Here is a 15,751-nt window from a genome sequence, read left to right on the forward strand (position 1 = left end):
GTGTGGCCTCACCAGTGCGGATTTGATGCTTGATAATGCTTTTGCGACCTCTGTCCTCTGAGTGTGTACTGAATACTGCGGAGTATTTCTGAAGCAGTGATTTCAGAGACTGAACTTGGGAAGGTGACAGGTCGCTGTCATTTATCTGGACAGATGGAGCTATATCATGCATGGGGGAGGTTGCACACCCTGTCCCTTCCCCTGATATGATGTCAACAGATGAAACAGAATGAAACTCACCCAGGTGTTGACCTGAATGCAGCTCCACGTCATTTCTGGAGGGATTTAAGATTCGAACCACAGGTGTACCATTCTGAACCTCACTGAGAGAATGTGCCACAATGATGTGACACGATGGGTTGGGCATGAGAACACCATAATAGTCAGTTGGCATGGGAGAAGCAGGTGTAGCTGCTGACACACAGGCTGTGATGAGGGTTTCACTCATAGCTGGAATCTTAGTGGGCGCTAGCACAGACACATTACAGCAGGTGGCCACTTCATGTCCTTTGGGCAGGAGGGGAATTTTCATGTCCCAAAGTTGCAGCATTTTGTTGTGTATGTCAAGGAGGGCATGGTGTTTCCGCAGAAAATCGAAACCAAGAATGACTGGCTGGCAAGCACCTCTGAGAATTTCAAAGTCCTGTTCCCATACCTGATGTCCAAGTCTGATACCAATCGTTAACTTGCCTAAAATGTCCAGGCACTGTCCATCGACTGAGCGAGCTGGCAGAGAGGAGGGTGTCATGGGGCGTTTTTTCAATGCTGGGTGAGAGTTACGAAAATCTTCTCTCACAAAGGAAACAGTAGAACCAGAGTCAATTAAAGTGCACACTTCAATGCCCTCAACAATAGCCAAGATTGTAGAAGAGACAGAATCATCAGAGTGTGAGTCATTCTTGTCAGGCAGTAACTTGGGGGAATCCTTCTGGGGCAGTGAGACAATAGCTGATGTTTGCCCCTCAACAGCAGCTAATGGAAGTTTCCCTGACGGTTGGAGTCAGAGTGCGGATATCTTTCAGGTGACTTGAAGCGAACACTGCCTCTAGCGTGTGGACTGGCATCCCTGTTTCCCCGTGGAGCAGGACTAGGGCTGCGTATGTATCTGTTTGTATCATCCTTGTCATGGCGACCATACCTGGAGTACTGATAGGACTGGCGTGAGGGAGAGCGATGCTGGTCACGTCTGTCATTGTATGCCATTGACGGTCTCTCTGAGTAACAGGGGAAGGAGGACACTAGCAGGACCCTGGATCACAACCATGATACTGCTCAGGCGAGTAAGTGTCTCTGCGGTGTTGTCTGTTATGATAGGGTTGTGGAGAGACACTGCGTGCACTGAATCGAGCATCGTCGGAGGAAAACCTTTCAGTTTGGGAGTCCAGACACTGAGCCAGGTAGCTGTGTTTCTCTCGTAATAGGTGTACTTCGCTTTGTAAGCTGTTGACAATAAGAGTCAGCTGCTCAACTGCATGCATCCCATCTCATGGACTTTTGACTGAAGATTTGGGTCCAAGCCAGCAACAAAGCGGCGAAATTTTTCACCCTCTAGTGCATTGTGGTCATAGTTGGGAAAGGCTTCTAATACAAGACGAGTGATGTCTGCACTGTACACATCCAAACTTTCACCTGGTCGACGAAGTCGAGCATTCACATGTGTCTGGAAGAGTTTCTCCTTCTGGATCGAAGAAGGAAGGCTGTCCCAATACAGAAATGCAGCATCTGCTAGGCGAGTAGGGAGGACGGAAGCCATCACCGTATGCAGATCTATATCAGTTGAACTCATAGCCTGCACTGCCACTTCAAAACGTCGAGACCAACTTGTGAATGATTCAGTCCCATGTCCTTTAAAAGCAGGTGGAAGATCAATTTTCAGGGCACTGGAGACAGCGCATGTGGCTAGAAAAACAGCACCTGTTGATGTAACGTTAGCATCTCGCCGTCGTCGTGTGGGGGGAGACTGCAGCCCAGTTTCACTTTCATCAGCCGACATGGTGACAAAATGTCCAGTTCAAAACTCACAAAAAGCACGTAAAGTAGAAAAAAATAAAAAAATAAAAATACAGCAAAAGTCCCTTAATATCTCCACACTAGTTTTTAGGTAATCTACTGCTCTCAAAGAGTGTAAAATCCAGATAGCACAAAAAAAAATGACCGCATCCACAGGTCGTAGGAATAAAACTCACCAAATGTGCAAAAACCACCAAAATAACACCATGCTGCCACCAAATGTAACGTGAGGGTTCGGTATGTGGTGGTAGATCACTCTTTATGATAATAAACAGCAGAATAGAGACAGAAGACTTTCTCAAGCGGCACTTTTACTCAACACCGTCACAACAACAACACTTCCTTCAACAGCCTTTCACGTGACTCCAATAACCAATCAGAAGCAAGAGCTTAGACTGAGATAAACGTGAGTGAATCAGAGAGGCAAATTCAGCAGAACATCCCTAATGTATTAAATATGTAAACACATAAATATGTAAATAATTAACTGACTAAACATTGTAAATATACTTCTAGTAAATTAACTCATATATAAATCATATTAAATTATAAGCAACTTTCCAATATGAAATATGAACTCCACTTCTAAACCTTACAGGAGTGACAATAGGGCTCATTTACATCTCATTTAGATAAGCCATACCCCCTGTAAAGCTCCCCCCTGTGCTTTACAGCTTTTTTGCACTTCGAATGAATGCACTTCTGCCGCACTAGGCGAAAAACAATTGTGCCGCCCCTCTATTTGCAACGTACCAGGAACAACACACAAAGACCAATATGCCATATAGCCTACATGTAACGCAAAACCAGCAACAACACACAAAGACCAATATGCCATATACATATAACGCAAAACCAGCAACAACACACAAAGACCAATAAGCCATAGGCCTACATACAACGCAAATAGTGCGCAACGCTCGTGTGCCCAAAATGTCAACAATATTAAAGTTTATGCAGGAGGCAAATGCCTGTTGGCATTTTTCTTTAAGCAGCCATGACAGGAATTTTCCAAATAATCACATTTCACCTCCTCAAATGATTGTTGCAAATCTCTTTACACCACTTTCTTATGTGCGTATACACACACAAATGAAATGTCCGCAAGCACATTACATCATCAGCAGGTTCAGCATCTTAAATAAGACTAAAGAGCAAATGAGGTTAACTTACATTTCAGAAACGCGCACGGCAGGCCTTCATCGCAGCAAAGGTCTTAACTGCATCCTTTATTACGATTCTCTGTGCCAGTTCATGTTCTATGGAGATTGTTGCCAGTCCATTAACTCTGTTCCCTGTTCACAAAACGTTCCCCATTCAAAGCAATCGGGACGTCACATATGAAACAGCCAGCCACCGCTGTCAGCGAGCCGAGCCGCCGTATTCAAGCACTGAGGGCGCGCGGGCCGCGCCCATACCTCCGGTTCAGTTTCCAGAGCCCACGAAGTGCGGCGAAAACATTTTCGGTGTAACTGCCACGGTTCAGCTCGTCTGCGACAATCTTTGCGGTATCAATCTTCATTGAATGTTGATATCAGATAGAGCCGGCCAGAGCACAGCATAATAAGTAGCCATGCGGTTCACTTGGAGGGCGGGGGCAAAAGCGCCGGGTTATTCAGTATGTAAATACATACAGACAATGACACGCCACGCCCCTACTGCATGCTAGAATCTCCGAAAACAAGCCGATTTCAACCTCAAAATGTAAGCTTTTAAATATACCAATACTGCTATCTCAAACATGGAGAGGCTTCTTCGTGATTTCAATTAACAGATTCTGCAAAAAATTGAAATTCACCAATTTTGAAAAAAAAACTCTTCTTTCTCATTTTCCTCGAAAGTTGTGCTGCCGACTTGTGTCCCTGGTTTCTGTGACGGGTCATTATGTTGAACTTGAGATCCCAGTCTGTTCATTATCGAACACATAAAAGTTACACTGCTCAATTTAAATAGTGCGTAGTAGTACAATGGGCAGTTCGTCCAAGCACATTTTTGAAGAATGATGTTTTACGTGAATATTTGAACAAAGTACAAAGCCTAGTATACATAATAGTTTAGCATCCATACATGGCGTACATGGAAACATTTGGATACCTACCTAATGAGAGAGGTAGGCTACATGAGCCCAAAGCAGGTTTCTGTTTCAGTTTTGTTTTAAGTTAATTTGTTTTGGCTTGATAATAGCTATATTTTTACATTTTTGTTTTGTTCTGAATACCGTTAAATTTAAAGTATTTGTTGTGGAGTGAGGGGAACTAAAAATATCCTATAGCAATGTTTACGTTGTCCTATTAGCAGAGGTCGGCATCCTATGGCAGTGGTTTTCAAACTTTTTTTAAATCGACCCATTTTTTTCATTTTTCTTTTTTAATTGACGCGACCCATACAGCCTACAACTTACAACCATTTACATGTAATCAAGTTAATACCTCCGAACCCCCCTAGGGGGACCGAGGTCCACCCACCACAGTTTCACAAAATCCTGTGCGAAACAATGTAGGCATATTTACCTATGCAAGTTTTATAAATGTTACATACATATTTAGAATATGTTTGCAAAAAAGTTGTACCTGCAGGCAGATGATGTGTTTCTATTGTTAAAACGTAGTGGAGGATCCATAGACTGATCACTCTTTATAGACACACAGCTGGGCTCTGGAGATTCTGTTCTCTTATGATGGACTGAACTGTAAGAGTTTAGAGATATAGCTTTATAAAGCAGATTTTATTATATTCAAACATAATGTCCTTAGGTCAGGGAGAACAGAAGGCTCACAAAGAGCAGAAGTACAAAGCTGTATCATGTAATTTGTGCTTTTTTTAAACCGCTTCATGAACATAAAAAACTTCATATGACAATCTAAATGGCTACATATAGTTCACACTATCAATTTCCTATCTCATTCCACAATGTATATAATACTGATCATCTATACAATACTGATCTGTATGTTTCCATACATATTACCTGTATCTGCAGGCAGATGATGTGTTTCTATTGTTAAAACGTAGTGGTGGATCCATAGACTGATCACTTTTCATAGACACACAGCTGGGCTCTGGAGATTCTTTTCTCTTATGATGAACTGAACTGAAACAGTTAAGAAACAGCTTTATGAATGAATGTGAATGAATATTGGGATATCTTTACTTAAATTGAGTACCTGAGACCCAAACATGTGACACCAATGTGATATTTTACTGGAGCATCATTACATTTCAAGTCTTTAAAGAGTAGCCTACCTGATTTCTGAACAAAAATCTCCATTACTGGATGTCTGTGTGTCATCCATTTTGAAGCTGCATATGGATCAGATGAGTCTTATCTTACATCCATCCACATCATTTTCACAGTTTATTGAGAGTTGAGAAGAGTTTTGCATAACCGTTAAGAAGTGCACGTTATCAACTGTAAAACCAAACAAACAACTGTAAAATCTGCAGACTGTTGCATATAGTGTCCAGTGAATCCAGACATTCATATGTTATGCAGCAAAGGTTTATCATAAATGTGGTTGTGAGTCTTCTAAATTTAAGGCTGTTAGTTAGTTAGTAATACAATGTGGTTGTCATTCTAGTTAATTAATAAACAAGAAAATGTTCTCTTATCTTGTGTTTGGAAACGTGCTTAACTATAAAAACCAAGATTTTTTTTTTGCCCCCTACCTGGATACACTTTCACAGAATGGTGATATAATTCTTATTAATATTTATATATTTTTTATAGTGTCATTAATGTCAAATACAAAATAAACTATTCTATTTAAATTTCACCTGTACCCCACAGTTCGTACTTCATATTTAATAACCCAAACAGATATGTGATTGAGTATGCTAATAAACAGAATTAACTTACTCAAAGATTAAATGGACAATGACTAACTTTCATTGTAGCTATATTAGGTGATACTGCCATAAACGATCCTCACTACAAGATAAACGTCTTTCTTTCGGTGTAGGTACCAATACATAGCCTACTACAATCAAACTTATCGCATGCTGTTGAGCCTATAAAGCGATAATCTTTAATACTCACTCTCTTTGCTGTTTTAACAACGTTATGCAGTTCTTTTGCACAAAATGGCCCCTGACAAAAACGAACTTTCACTTTCTTTGAGATCACGTCAGGCAAAAAAATTTTTGGTTTTAAATAATAAAAATTTTAAAAGGTATTTAATTGAATGAATACATACAAATGGTAAAAGACATTCGAGGTCTAAGTAATCAATTTTAAACATTTGTAAATAATATTTTTATTTTAAATGTGCAAACACTCTTCATTCGTGTGTCGAATATGTCGAAAATGCAAATGTTTCTTGCCAAGTAGTTTGCAACATAGGCTATAACGGTTGATAAAAATTTTTTTATCGTAAAACAGCTAGCTATTACTTATCTTTCTTTCCACGAATTTATGACAGTGCCAGAAAAACAGTAAGTCCCGCCTTCCTTGATTTGATTGGCTATGTCGATAATTTTGACATTGACGAGCGCATTTAGACCACTGAGGCAAAGCAGCCTGAAAATGTAATTATCCTAAAACTGTAACTTTAAAAAATTGTTTTCATCCTAACAACAAACAGCTTTACTCTTTATACACTAAAAATTAACTTCCAAACACCGCCTATGACCGCAGGATTAAACCATTGCAGTTAATAATTTACCGAGAAGGACCTGTCGTGAAGGACCTGGCTGCAGCCTGCAGAACGGGGCATGGCTGCACGTGTCGCCCCGCCCCATACGTACTCTGATTGGCTCCATTGTCTTTCATAGGCATACATGACAGAAATGTGTTCGTAGCTGGTGTGGGGAGGAGTGTCATTTAAGTTCATATTGAAAAAAATAGGAAAAGATATCTGTGTTCAATGAGGTGATCATTTCCACTGACCTAAAAAGCTATGTTCATATAGAAATAATAACACTGATTTCTTGTAATAATAACTAGAAGATGCCACAAAATGTGATTTTTAGAGATAATTAAAGGATAAATAAAATCCAGCTTAGTCGTACAATGTATGGAGTTCACATTTAAAAAAATAATGGCAAAAATAATTTCTCATCACCATCTCTATAGTTTCATCAACATAACACTAGTACTAGCAGTGACATCTTAGCCATTTCTGAGAAGTTATTGGAGTAAAAAGGAGGTAGCTGTGACGAATCAGACATATCAGGCAGATCCATTTGCAACAATTTAATTGACTGACTTCAAGCAAACATAAAGCCTTTCAGAAAAGGTGAACACAAGGCAGATAAACTTGAAAGGTCCAGTCTGGGGCCCAGGGCGGTGGAAAAACTCAGGGTCGAAGTCAGGCTTGATACAGGACGGGCAGCAGACGGCAGGAAAGCCGGGGACAGGCTAGGTTCAGGGCGGACGGCGAGAGTCAGAGTCCGGGAACCGGCACAGATCGCTAGGCAGGCTGCAGACAGTCAGAATGGTTAGTAACAGGCTTGAATCGGTAACACAGACAATCAGAGATAACTAGAGAAGGCTCAGACATGCAACACGGGGTGAAACAATACTTCGCACAGGACGCCGAGTTAATGAGGCAGATATAGCCTAGGGACAAGAGTTCATACAGAACAGGTGGAATGCAATCAGAGCATAACGATCCATACTGAGCTGAAGTATGAGACACTCAGTACTCAGGAGAGAGAGCACGGGACTGAGAGTACAGGGAATCACCAGGGCAGGACGCCGTAACAGAGCCCCCTCCCTGCGAGCGCCTCCTGGCGCGAGGGAACTGACGACGGCGAGGTCTGCCACGAGGTCGAGGAGCCGGTCTATCAGGGTGATTGCTGTGAAAATCTTGAGTAAGTGACGGGTCCAGTATGTCATTGGCGTTGACCCAGGAACGTTCCTCTGGGCAAAAGCCCTCCCAATCTACCAAGTACTGAAGATGCCCACCGCGACGTCTAGAGTCCAGTAGACAACGTACTTGATACGTCTCTTCACCCTCTAATAGAATAGGTTGGGTAGCAGCATCCTCCGAATCCTCTCTCCTCTCTACAGAACGAACAGAGGCCGGTTTGAGCAGGGAGACGTGAAACGTTGGCGAGATGCGCATGTGTCTGGGCAAATCAAGGCGAAACGATACAGGGGTTATTTGACAGATGATCTTGAATGGACCCAAGAATCTCGGACTGAGTTTCTTGCAGGGCAGTCTGAGACGTAGATCTCGTGTGGATAGCCACACCCACTAGCCGGGTTGGTAAACAGGTCCTGGCCTGCGATGACGGTCCGCCTTCTCCTTGCTGCGTCTTATAGCACGCTGGAGGTGAGTATGGGCCAAGTTCCAGGTCTCTTCACTTCGCCTGAGCCAATCATCCACAGCAGGAACACTGGTGGGTTCACCAGACCAGGGGAACAGTGGCGGCTGAAAACCGAGGACGCATTGGAAAGGAGTCATCCCTGTAGAGTGCTTGCGAATGGAATTCTGCGCATACTCGGCCCACATGAGGTAACGATACCAATCCTCCTGATGACTATGGCAATAGGAACGAAGGAAGAGGGAAATCTCCTGGTTGAGACGTTCAACTTGCCCGTTGGCCTGGGGGAGATACCCAGATGTGAGACTCACGTTGATCTGTAGTCTCTCACAGAAGGCCTTCCAGACGCGGGAAGTAAACTGAGGTCCTCTGTCAGACACAATATCTTCTGGTAACCCGTAGAACCGAAAGACATAGTTACACAGATGATCTGCCGTCTGCAGAGCTGTGGGTAGCTTGGTGAGCGGAATGAGCCGGCATGCTTTAGAGAAGCGATCAATGACGGTGAGAATGGTGGTGTAACCCTCTGAGGGAGGCAGATCCGTGATAAAGTCTACAGCAATGTGAGACCAAGGCCGTTGGGGAATAGGCAGAGGTTGAAGAAGTCCCGCTGGTAGCAGACGAGATGATTTTTGGGTGTTACAGACCCTACAGTGGCGAATAAATTCCCTCGTGTCTCGGGTGAGCGTGGGCCACCAGTACCGGTTTTGAAGAAGCTGGGTCATGGCTGTGATTCAGGAATGCCCGGAACAGGGAAGGGCATGCACGTGGTTTAACACCTTGTCACGAAGTGTTTCTGGCACAAAGATTCTTCCAGTAGGGCAGTCAGAAGGTATCTCGATGTCAGCTTTGGCCTGTGCGCACTCGGTCTCAATGTCCCACTGAACAGGTCCGAGAACGAGATCAGGGCAGATAATAGGTTCTGGAGCCGGAACATCTGCTTCGGAATCGAATTGACGAGACAAAGAGTCAGCCTTGATATTCTTTGAGCCGGGACGGTAAGTAACCATGAAATGAAACCGGGAAAAGAATAGAGACCATCTGGCTTGACGTGCGTTCAGTCTCTTGGCAGTACGAAGGTACTCAAGATTCTTGTGGTCTGTGTAAACTGAGAACGGGTGAGTAGCTCCCTCGAGCCAGTGGCGCCACTCTTCGAATGCTGACTTCATAGCTAACAGTTCGCGGTCTCCGACTTCATAATTTCTCTCCGCAGAACTCAGCTTCCTGGAGTAGAAAGCGCAGGGATACAGCTTGGGAGGATCGCCCTGACGTTGAGAAAGCATAGCTCCTAGTCCGGTGTTCGAAGCATCCACCTCCACCACGAAGGACAGCTCAGGGTTAGGATGGTGTAAAATGGGAGCAGAAGTGAAACTGTCTTTGAGTTGCTTGAAAGCCCGGGAAGCATCTTCGTTCCAAGCAAGTCGCTTCGTGCCTTTCCGAACCAGAGCTGTCAAAGGGGCCACTACAGAGCTGAATCCTGTGATGAAACGACGGTAGAAATTAGCGAAGGCCAGGAAACGCTGCAACTCCTTTAAAGTGGCGGGTTGGTGCCAGTCTACGACTGCTTTTACCTTATTCTCATCCATGGCCACGCCCTCTGGGCTGATGATGTCTCCCAGAAAGGTTGTGGAAGTCTGATGGAAGTCACATTTCTCTATCCTGGCGTAGAGTTGGAACTGGATGAGCCTTTGAAGTACAGCTTGGACATGCTGGATGTGGGCTTCTTGGGTGTCGGAATAGATCAGTATGTCGTCTATGTAGACGATTACACTTCGGTGGAGCAGATCACGGAAAACATCGTTGACGAAGGATTGAAAGACAGCTGGACTGTTTGAAAGCCCGAAAGGCATAACGAGATATTCATAGTGCCCAGTGCTTATGGAGAAAGCAGTCTTCCATTCGTCCCCCTCTCGGATTCGAACCAGGTTATAGGCAGAGCGCAGGTCCAGCTTGGTATAATATTTGGCCGTACGAAGAAGCTCTAGAGCGGCAGGTACCAGTGGCAGCGGGTAACGGAACTTAACTGTGCATTCGTTTAGTGATCTATAGTCGATACAGGGTCGCAGTCCCCCATCTTTCTTTTTAACGAAAAAGAAACCTGCCGACATAGGAGAAGTAGAATGACGAATGAACCCCTTTGCGAGCTCCTCTTCTATGTACTTCTGCATGGCTTCGGTCTCAGGTTGGGACATTACAGGTAAGAGGTTACAGGTAAGAGGGTTTAAACAGTCAAGGGTCAGACTCACCGAGGTTTTATCCTTGAGAGCAGGTCGTAGAGGGCAGTGCAGACGAAAGTGACCTGAACCTCCGCAATACAGGCATAATTTCAGGGTCCTGCGGCGCTCCCTCTCCTCCTCGGATATGTGTGAGGCGTTGATTTGCATGGGCTCGTAGGCGTCAGCAGAAGAATTAGAAGCACGCGGTGCGGTGATGACGCGCGAAGCGCTCGTTGAACGGAGACCGGCGCGACTTGAGCGCATCAAGTTGTCAATCTGGATGGTGAGATGAACGAACTGATCTAAATCCTTTCCCTCGTCGCGACAGGCCAGCTCCGCTTGTAATTCGTGGCTGAGACCCCTCCGGAAAACCACTTTGAGAGCGTTCTCCGTCCAGTTGGTTTGGGCTGCGAGAGTTCGGAATTTGAGCAAGTACTCCGAGGCGGGTGATTTCCCCTGTGAGAGTTAGTTAGTTAAGTTAGTTAGTTAAGTACATTTATTTGTCCCCGTGAGGAAATTTGTTTGCATGGCTATCAGGTAGGCATTACAACATACATCATACACCAAAGGAGAACCTTTAAACATACAAAGACACATACTAATACACTTAACACATATTTACCCATACCCCGCACTTTACTAAATTAGGCATATCAGACCAGCTAAGTATCCTACCTATTTAACTTACATGTTTAAAAACTTAATTGCTTGAGGCACAAATGAAGATTTTGATCTATTTTTGGTAAACAGAGGGAGGCAATATCGTCGCCCAGAAGGCAGCAGTTTGAATGAAGAGGCAAGGGGGTGCCTCTTATCTCCCACAATGGATTTTGCCTTGTTCAATACTCTTTCCCTGTAAATGCATTCCACACTTGGTAACTTGATCCCTAATAGTTTACTGGCCATTGTTACTGTTTTTCTTACAGACTTCTTCTGTGCCTCAGTAGCATTACCAAACCAGCAGGTGATGCAGAAAGCCAAAACACTTTCAATAAAAGAACAATAGAACATCTGCAGCATTTTGATATGAACATTAAAAGATAACAGTTTCTTTAAAAAGTACATTCTTTGTTGTGTCTTAGTGCTGATGAGGTCAGACCACAGATCCCATTTAAGCTTATGGTCAATCACAATGCCAAGATATTTATGATTTGTAACTTATTGTATAGCCTCCCCGTTGATAAAAGTTGAATTTGATGATTGGCTCATTCTAAAATCAATAAACATTTCTTTTGTTTTAGTAGTGTTTAGAAGGAGGCCAGACTTTTCACACCAATTTAGGAAATAGTCAAGAACTGGCCCATGCTCCTCCTCATCATCATATAATAGACTTAACAAGGCAGTATCATCTGCATACTTAATAAGGTGCCTGTTTGGTAAAGTGCTGGTACAAGAATTAGTATATAAAATAAACAATAAAGGAGATAAAACACATCCCTGAGGAGAGCCTGTGCAAGTGGACATTTTGCCAGAGAGAGAAGTTCCTGCCCTGACTTGCTGGATTCTACAGCTAAGAAAATCAACAATCCATAGAATCAAGCTAGGTTCAAGTGAAAATTCTGAGACCAATCTATCCGCCAAGATACTGGGCTGAATAGTATTAAAAGCCGAGGAGTTCCAAGAGAAGATCCTCTGCTCCTTTCCCCTCCTTGGCATGTTCAAAGACAGCTTGGAAACGTTCCAGAAATTCTCCATAAGAAGAGAAAGCGGACCCATCCAATCTCCAGACCGCGGTGATCCACTCCAACGCGCGTCCGGTGAGTAATGAACATACAAAGGCGATTTTGCTTGCATCTGTGGCATGTAGAGAGGTCTGCTGGGCGAGATACAGAGAACATTGTAAAATAAAGCCCTTGCATTTACCTGGGTCACCCTCGTATCTCTCAGGACGCGCGAGGTGAGGATTAGGGCTTGCAGCATTAAATGAGTCTGGAGGAAGAGCCGTCGCGGTGGGTGTTGCAGCGGCCGCGGGTTCCGCGGTAGACTTCTGCAGGGCTCGTACCGCTGAAATTAATTCCTCCGTGATAGTGGTCAAACGGGACAACTGGTGGTGATGGGCGGCCAGCTGAGAGGCTTGGGCGGTGATAGCGGCCGACAGAACAGTCATAGTCGCTGGATCCTCGTTTGGCGAAGTATTCTGTGACGAATCAGACATATCAGGCAGATCCATTTGCAACAATTTAATTGACTGACTTCAAGCAAACATAAAGCGTTTCAGAAAAGGTGAACACAAGGCAGATAAACTTGAAAGGTCCAGTCTGGGGCCCAGGCCGGTGGAAAAACTCAGGGTCGAAGTCAGGCTTGATACAGGACGGGCAGCAGACGGCAGGAAAGCCGGGGACAGGCTAGGTTCAGGGCGGACGGCGAGAGTCAGAGTCCGGGAACCGGCACAGATCGCTAGGCAGGCTGCAGACAGTCAGAATGGTTAGTAACAGGCTTGAATCGGTAACACAGACAATCAGAGATAACTAGAGAAGGCTCAGACATGCAACACGGGGTGAAACAATACTTTGCACAGGACGCCGAGTTAATGAGGCAGATATAGCCTAAGGACAAGAGTTCATACAGAACAGGTGGAATGCAATCAGAGCATAACGATCCATACTGAGCTGAAGTATGAGACACTCAGTACTCAGGAGAGAGAGCACGGGTCTGAGAGTACAGGGAATCACCAGGGCAGGACGCCGTAACAGTAGCACAATTGTGTCAAGTCACATTTATTCTATAGCACTTTATACAATAATACATCAGATGCACTGTAATAAACATGAAAACAGAATCAATGATGCAAACTTTATCAAAAAATTCAGGTTTAAAAAGACAATATTGTCATTAGTGTGCGAGCAAGTAGCCTAACATTTCATAGATTGTAATATTATAATATTGTCAAGTTACTGACTTTATTTATATGGCGCTTTTTACAATACAGATTGTATAAAAACAGCTTCACAGTGATAACATGAAATTAATACAACAAAGTTAGTTTCTGAAAATTGCATCATCGTCCACCTAAAGTGAGGCGGATCAATAATATTGTTGAATATTAAATATGATAAGAGTATAGAATGTATAATTACTAATAATTCACATTCAGTTAGGGATGGGGGATATGACCAAAATCTTGTTTCCTAATTAAAAACATTGTATTTAGCGCTAATGATCTTTGCCTACCGTAGCAATAGGAGCACAGAGGATGCAGTTTCCATGGCACTGCACTCTGTGCTCACACATCTGGACAAAAAGAACACCTATGCACGCATGCTGTTGGTTGACTTCAGTTCAGCATTCAACACTGTCATCCCAACTAAGCTAATAGCCAAACTTGGAGACCTGGGCATCAACACCTCCATGTGCAACTGGATTTTGGACTTTTTGACCAACAGACCCCAGAATGTTCGATCTGGTTCCACCTGCTCCACGTCCATTACACTCAACACTGGTGTACCACAGGGCTGTGTGCTAAGCCCGTTTCTCTACTCCCTCTTCACCTCCGACTGCAAGCCTCTGTACGGATCTAATTCCATCGTCAAGTTTGCGGACGACACTACGGTGATTGGTCTCATCAGCAACAACGATGAGACTGCCTTTAGGGAGGAGATCAAGCACCTGGCCACATGGTGCACTGAAAATAACCAGCTCCTCAACACCACCAAAACGAAGGAGCTCATCGTGGACTTCAGAAAAGAGTCAAGAGGCACACATGACACCATCCACATCAATGGAATGGCTGTTGAGCGTGTCTCCAGTTTCAAGTTCTTGGGAATCCACATCTCGGCGGACATGTCCTGGACAACCAACACCTCCTGCCTGGTCAGGAAGGCTCACCAGTGCCTTTTCTTCCTGAGGACACTGAGGAAGAATCAGCTTTCCTCGACTATCCTGGTGAACTTCTATCGCTGTGCAATAGAAAGCATCCTGACCAACTGTGCTACAGTGTGGTATGGGAGCTGTTCTGTTGCAGAGCGCAAGGCACTGCAGCGGGTGGTGAAAACCGCCCAGCGCATCACTGGGACTCAACTACCTGCCATCGAGCACATCCAGAAGAAACGCTGTCTGCACCGAGCTCGCAGCATCCTTAAGGACTCCTCTCACCCAGCCCACAGACTGTTTTCTCTACTGCCCTCCGGCAGGCGTTTCAGGTGCCTCCGGACCAGGACCAGCAGACTAAAGAACAGCTTTTCTCCCAGAGCTGTCTCTTTACTGAACTCTAACCCTCACTGATCCCACTCCCTCATATACTGATAATCTCTCCTCTCCCTCCTCACACCTAACTCCATTTTGTTATTGGTTATTTGTTATTTGCAATGCTATAATGTTAATTTGCACTGCTGACTATTATCATAGTAACAACTGTTTACATATGCACTACACTACTCACCTGACTAGAATATCAATTTGCACTGCCGACTGTTTATTTACAGTACCAATTGTTTACATATACATTGCAATACCGTACTTTAACTGTAATATGCAATTACTTTCCATTGCACTTTTACTCGGATAGCTTCTGTCCAAATTAATTTGCACTACTTTAAATCCATTGTTATAATGCTCATTTAGCCTTACTTATTACATATATCTATCTGAAAATCCTGTTTATAGTAATAACCATCTGTTTATTATGCTCACATTCTGTATATTATCACATTCTATATATATCACATTAGTATACTAAACTCTCATTCTGTTTATAGTAATAGCCATCTGTATATATATTCATAGTACACATTCACCTGTAAACTCTGTTTATAGTAATAATCATCTGTATATTATGTTCATTGTACATATCTGTAAAAATTCTGTTTATACTAATAGCCATCTGTATATTATATTCAGTACATATCTAGCTATATTTATTCAGTACATATCCATGTACTGCACTTACGGAACCATTGTATATCCTGCACTTGCTGCTATTGCACTTCTGGTTAGACCCAAACTGCATTTCGTTGCCTTGTACCTGTACTTGTGTAATGACAATAAAGTTGAATCTAATCTAATCTAATCTAATCTAATCTAATCTAATGATACATACTGTATCACTATGTTATTTTTGTTATTTTATTTTTGTTATAAAAAAACAAAGAAGCAAATTTCAAACAATAAGACAATAGAACAGATACAAATTATATAAACAAAATTTTCAGATAAAATAGGTTTATTTAGCATATAGTAAAAAAATAAATACTATAGAAATTTAATCAAATTTAAATATAAAACACAGCAGTCTTTACCCTATGAATTGATTCTAAAGACAA

The 15,751-nt window shown here is 43.2% G+C and overlaps 1 pseudogene across 1 annotated transcript in view; it reads right to left on the bottom strand.

The window, feature by feature from the left end:
• LOC143715723 (uncharacterized) overlaps nt 1-15,751 on the bottom strand; it is a 78,383-nt pseudogene that overhangs the window by 34,899 nt on the left and 27,733 nt on the right. The window contains exons 10-18 of the transcript XR_013195877.1: nt 13,982-14,167; nt 12,496-12,630; nt 11,049-11,068; nt 9,065-10,949; nt 8,236-9,004; nt 7,654-8,172; nt 5,254-5,310; nt 4,979-5,101; nt 4,581-4,697 (exon numbers count right to left, since the gene is read on the bottom strand). The product of XR_013195877.1 is annotated as an uncharacterized LOC143715723 (transcript). The remainder of the gene's footprint in view (nt 1-4,580; nt 4,698-4,978; nt 5,102-5,253; nt 5,311-7,653; nt 8,173-8,235; nt 9,005-9,064; nt 10,950-11,048; nt 11,069-12,495; nt 12,631-13,981; nt 14,168-15,751) is intronic.

Source organism: Siphateles boraxobius, unplaced genomic scaffold, assembly GCF_051911475.1.
Source record: "Siphateles boraxobius isolate OS27281-9 unplaced genomic scaffold, OSU_SipBor_1 6, whole genome shotgun sequence".
In the NCBI taxonomy this organism is placed as follows: Eukaryota; Metazoa; Chordata; class Actinopteri; order Cypriniformes; family Leuciscidae; genus Siphateles; species Siphateles boraxobius.